Source organism: Ascaphus truei, unplaced genomic scaffold (assembly GCF_040206685.1).
Source record: "Ascaphus truei isolate aAscTru1 unplaced genomic scaffold, aAscTru1.hap1 HAP1_SCAFFOLD_152, whole genome shotgun sequence".
NCBI classification, from domain to species: domain Eukaryota; kingdom Metazoa; phylum Chordata; class Amphibia; order Anura; family Ascaphidae; genus Ascaphus; species Ascaphus truei.
The window spans coordinates 312,844-318,293 of record NW_027454407.1 but is presented as its reverse complement, the minus strand read 5'-3'; positions in this window follow the sequence as shown (position 1 = coordinate 318,293).

Genomic DNA, 5,450 nt, shown 5'->3' with positions numbered 1-5,450 from the left:
ATTTTGTATGGAGCAGAATAATTAGCACAATTTTTCAAATATTTAATCTACATTCTTAGGCCGCGCATATAGTACTGGCGACGTCGGCCGAAAACAGAAGCACTGCCGCCGCGTGCGCTTATATTGCGCGCTACGGCGACAAAGCGACGTCGCCGTTGCGGAAACTGGTAGCCGGCAAAATTAGATTTTTCAAGGGTCGTCACGTCACTTGAACAAATGAAATTGCCGGAATCCCGCACTGCCGCCGCCCGGCGAAACATAACTTTTGCCGGTGGCGACGGCGTCGTCACCCATCGTGTCGCCATCGACGGCACTATAGGCACAGCCTTAATTTTTTTCTCTCCCTTACTGTGCCTCTCTCTCCCCCTCACTGTGCCTCTCTCCCCATCACTGTGCCTCTCTCTCCCCATCACTGTGCCTCTCTCTCCCCATCACTGTGCCTCTCTCTCCCCATCACTGTGCCTCTCTCTCCCCATCACTGTGTCTCTCTCTTCCCATCACTGTGCCTCTCCCGCTCCCCTCACTGTGCCTCTCCCCCCTCCCCTCACTGTGCCTCTCCCCCCTCCCCTCACTGTGCCTCTCCCCCGTCCCCTCGCTGTGCCTCTCCCATGTCCCTCTCCTCCCTCACCTCACTGTGCCTCTTTTTCCCCCTCCCCTCACTGCGCACCTCTTCCCCCTCCCCCCACTGCGCCTCTCTTCCCCTCCCCTCACTGCCTCTATACCCCCTTCCCCCACTCCCCTCACTGTGCCTCTCCCCCCTCCCCTTGCTGCGCCTCTCTCCCCCCTCCCCTCACTGTGCCTCTATCCCCCCCCTTCACTGTGCCTCTCTCCTCCCTCCCCTCACTGTGCCTCTCTCCTCCCTCCCCTCACTGTGCCTCTCTCCTCCCTCCCCTCACTGTGCCTCTCACCCCCTCCCCTCACTGTGCCTCTCCCTGTCCCCTCACTGTGCCTCTCTCCTCCCTCCCCTCACTGTGCCTCTCCTCCTTCCCTCACTGTGCCTCTCTCCTCCTTCCCTCAATGTGCCTCTCTCCCCCCCTCCCCTCACTGTGCCTCTCTCCTCCCTTCCCTCACTGAGCCTCTCTCTCCTCCATCCCTCACTGTGCCTCTCCGCCCTCCCCTCACTGTGCCTCTCCCCCCTTTCCTCACTCTTCCCTCCTTTCACTGTGTCTCTCTCCCCCTCACTGTGCCTCTCTCCCCTCACTGTGCCTCGCTCCCTTCAATATGCCTCGCTCCCCTCTCCCTGTGCCTCTCCCCTCCCCGTGCCTCTCCCCCTCCCCTCACTGTGCCTCTTTCCTCTCCCCTCACTTTGCCTCTCTCCCCCCTCCCCTCACTGTGCCTCTCTCCCCCCCCTCACTGTGCCTCCTCCCCCCTCCCCTCACTGTGCCTCTCTCCCCTCTCCCCTCACTGTGCCTCTCTCCCCCACTCCCCTCACTGTGCCTCTCTCCCTTCCCCTCACTGTGCCTCTCTCCCCCACTCCCCTCACTGTGCCTCTCTCCCCCCTCCCCTCACTGTGCCTCTCTCCCCCCTCCCCTCACTGTGCCTCTCTCCCCCCTCCCCTCACTGTGCCTCTCTCCCCCTCCTTTCACTGTGTCTCTCTCCCCTCTCCCCTCACTGTGCCTCTCCCCCCCTCACTGTGCCTCTCTCCCTCCCCTCACCTCACTGTGCCTCTCTCCCCTTCCCCTCACTGTGCCTCTCTCCCTTCCCCTCACTGTGCCTCTCCCCCCTCCCCTCATTGTGCCTCTCCCCCCTCCCCTCATTGTGCCTCTCCCCCCTCCCCTCACTGTGCCTCTCTCCCCTCCCCTCACTGTGCTTCTCTCCCTTCTCCTCACTGTGCCTCTCTCCCCTCCCCTCACTGTGCCTCTCTGCGGCCCTCCCCTCACTGTGCCTCTCTCCCCCTCCCCTCACTGTGCCTCTCTCCCCCCCCCCTCACTGTGCCTCTCTCCCCCCCCTCACTGTGCCTCTCTCCCCCCTTCCCTCACTGTGCCTCTATCCCCTCCTCCCCTCACTGTGCCTCTATCCCCTCCTCCCCTCACTGTGCCTCTCTCCCCCTTCCCTACATACAGTTGCTTGCTTGCTGGATAGCGCAGTTGTGGGGATAATAATGCCGCGGCCGTGGGTTTGATCCCCACACCGGCCATTCTGCAGCTTTCTTTGCATTTGTTCTGTGTTTTATAAAAGGTTATGAGGATGTAAAAGTTTAAAATTGATAAACATACCATGAATCGCTCCCTAGGGTCGTCTCAATCAGCGCTGCTCCCTTCCCCCGTTACCACACGAGAACGCTGGGAAATTAAGGGATCTATCTCAGTATAGTGAAATATTAGGAACATTTTGTATGGAGCAGAATAATTAGCACAATTTTTCAAATATTTAATCTACATTCTTAGGCCGCGCATATAGTACTGGCGACGTCGGCCGAAAACAGAAGCACTGCCGCCGCGTGCGCTTATATTGCGCGCTACGGCGACAAAGCGACGTCGCCGTTGCGGAAACTGGTAGCCGGCAAAATTAGATTTTTCAAGGGTCGTCACGTCACTTGAACAAATGAAATTGCCGGAATCCCGCACTGCCGCCGCCCGGCGAAACATAACTTTTGCCGGTGGCGACGGCGTCGTCACCCATCGTGTCGCCATCGACGGCACTATAGGCACAGCCTTAATTTTTTTCTCTCCCTTACTGTGCCTCTCTCTCCCCCTCACTGTGCCTCTCTCCCCATCACTGTGCCTCTCTCTCCCCATCACTGTGCCTCTCTCTCCCCATCACTGTGCCTCTCTCTCCCCATCACTGTGCCTCTCTCTCCCCATCACTGTGCCTCTCCCGCTCCCCTCACTGTGCCTCTCCCCCCTCCCCTCACTGTGCCTCTCCCCCGTCCCCTCACTGTGCCTCTCCCCCGTCCCCTCGCTGTGCCTCTCCCATGTCCCTCTCCTCCCTCACCTCACTGTGCCTCTTTTTCCCCCTCCCCTCACTGCGCACCTCTTCCCCCTCCCCCCACTGCACCTCTCTTCCCCTCCCCTCACTGCCTCTATACCCCCTTCCCCCACTCCCCTCACTGTGCCTCTCCCCCCTCCCCTTGCTGCGCCTCTCTCCCCCCTCCCCTCACTGTGCCTCTATCCCCCCCCTTCACTGTGCCTCTCTCCTCCCTCCCCTCACTGTGCCTCTCTCCTCCCTCCCCTCACTGTGCCTCTCCCTGTCCCCTCACTGTGCCTCTCTCCTCCCTCCCCTCACTGTGCCTCTCCTCCTTCCCTCACTGTGCCTCTCTCCTCCTTCCCTCAATGTGCCTCTCTCCCCCCCTCCCCTCACTGTGCCTCTCTCCTCCCTTCCCTCACTGAGCCTCTCTCTCCTCCATCCCTCACTGTGCCTCTCCGCCCTCCCCTCACTGTGCCTCTCCCCCCTTTCCTCACTCTTCCCTCCTTTCACTGTGTCTCTCTCCCCCTCACTGTGCCTCTCTCCCCTCACTGTGCCTCGCTCCCTTCAATATGCCTCGCTCCCCTCTCCCTGTGCCTCTCCCCTCCCCGTGCCTCTCCCCCTCCCCTCACTGTGCCTCTTTCCCCTCCCCTCCCCGTGCCTCTCTCCCCCTCCTCATTGTGCATTCCTCCACCCTCCCCTCACTGTGCCTCTCTCTCCCCATTCCCTCACTGTGCCTCTCCCCCCTCCCCTCACTGTGTCTCTCTCCCCTCCCCTCACTGTGCCTCTCCCCCTCCCCTCACTGTGCTTCTCTCCCTTCTCCTCACTGTGCCTCTCTCCGGCCCTCCCCTCACTGTGCCTCTCTCCCCCCTCCCCTCACTGTGCTTCTCTCCCTTCTCCTCACTGTGCCTCTCTCCGCCCCTCCTCTCACTGTGCCTCTCTCCCCCCCTCCCTTCACTGTGCCTCTCTCCCCTCCTCCCCTCACTGTGCCTCTGTCCCCATCCCCTCACTGTGCCTCTGTCCCCCCGTCCCCTCACTGTGCCTCGCTCCCCCCTCCCCTCACTGTGCCTCTCTCCCCCACTCCCCTCACTGTGCCTCTCTCCCCCCTCCCCTCACTGTGCCTCTCTCCCCCCTTCCCTCACTGTGCCTCTCCCACCTCCCCTCACTGTGCCTCTCTCCCCTCCTTCCCCACACTGTGCCTCTCCCCCACTCCCCTCACTGTGCCTCTCTCCCCTCCCCTCACTGTGCCCCGCTCCCCTCACTTTGCCTCTCTCCCCCCCCTCACTCTGCCTCTCTCCCCCCCCTCACTGTGCCTCTCTCCCCCCTCCCCTCACTGTGCCTCTCCCCCACTCACTGTGCCTCCTCCCCCCTCCCCTCACTGTGCCTCTCCCCTCTCCCCTCACTGTGCCTCTCTCCCCTCCCCTCACTGTGCCCCGCTCCCCTCACTTTGCCTCTCCCCCCCTCACTGTGCCTCTCTCACCCCTCCCCTCACTGTGCCTCACTCCCCCCTCACTGTGCCTCCTCCCCCCTCCCCTCACTGTGCCTCTCTCCCCTTCCCCTCACTGTGCATCTCCCTCCTCCCCTCACTGTGCCTCTCCCCCCTCCCCTCACTGTGCCTCTCTCCCCTCACAGTGCCTCTCCCCCCTCCCCTCACTGTGCTTCTCTCCCTTCTCCTCACTGTGCCTCTCCAACCTCCCTCACTGTGCCTCTCTCCGCCCCTCCCCTCACTGTGCCTCTCTCCCCCCCTCACTGTGCCTCTCTCCCCCCGTCCCCTCACTGTGCCTCTCTCCCCTCCTCCCCTCACTGTGCCTCTGTCCCCCCCTCCCCTCACTGTGCCTCGCTCCCCCCTCCCCTCACTGTGCCTCTCTCCCCCACTCCCCTCACTGTACCTCTCTCCCCCTCCCCTCACTGTGCCTCTTTTTCCCCTCCCCTCACTGCGCACCTCTTCCCCTACCCCCACTGCGCCTCTCTCCCCCTCCTCCCACTGCGCCTCCCTCCCCCAGTCCCCTCACTGCCTCTATACCCCCTTCCCCCAGTCCCCTCACTGTGCCTCTCCCCCCTCCCCTCGCTGCGCCTCTCTCCCCCCTCCCCTCACTGTGCCTCTATCCCCCCCCTCACTGTGCCTCTCTCCCCCCTCCCCTCACTGTGCCTCTCACCCCCTCCCCTCACTGTGCCTCTCCCTGTTCCCTCACTGTGCCTCTCCCTGTCCCCTCACTGTGCTTCTCCCCCCCTCACTGTGCCTCTCTCCTCCCTCCCCTCACTGTGCCTCTCCTCCTTCCCTCACTGTGCCTCTCTCTCCTCCTTCCCTCAATGTGCCTCTCTCCCCCCCTCCCCTCACTGTGCCTCTCTCCTCCCTTCCCTCACTCTTCCCTCCTTTCACTGTGCTTCTCCCCCCCCTCACTGTGCCTCTCTCCTCCCTCCCCTCACTGTGCCTCTCCTCCTTCCCTCACTGTGCCTCTCTCTCCTCCTTCCCTCAATGTGCCTCTCTCCCCCTTCCCTCACTGTGCCTCTATCCCCCCTCACTGTGCCTCTATCCCCCCCTCACT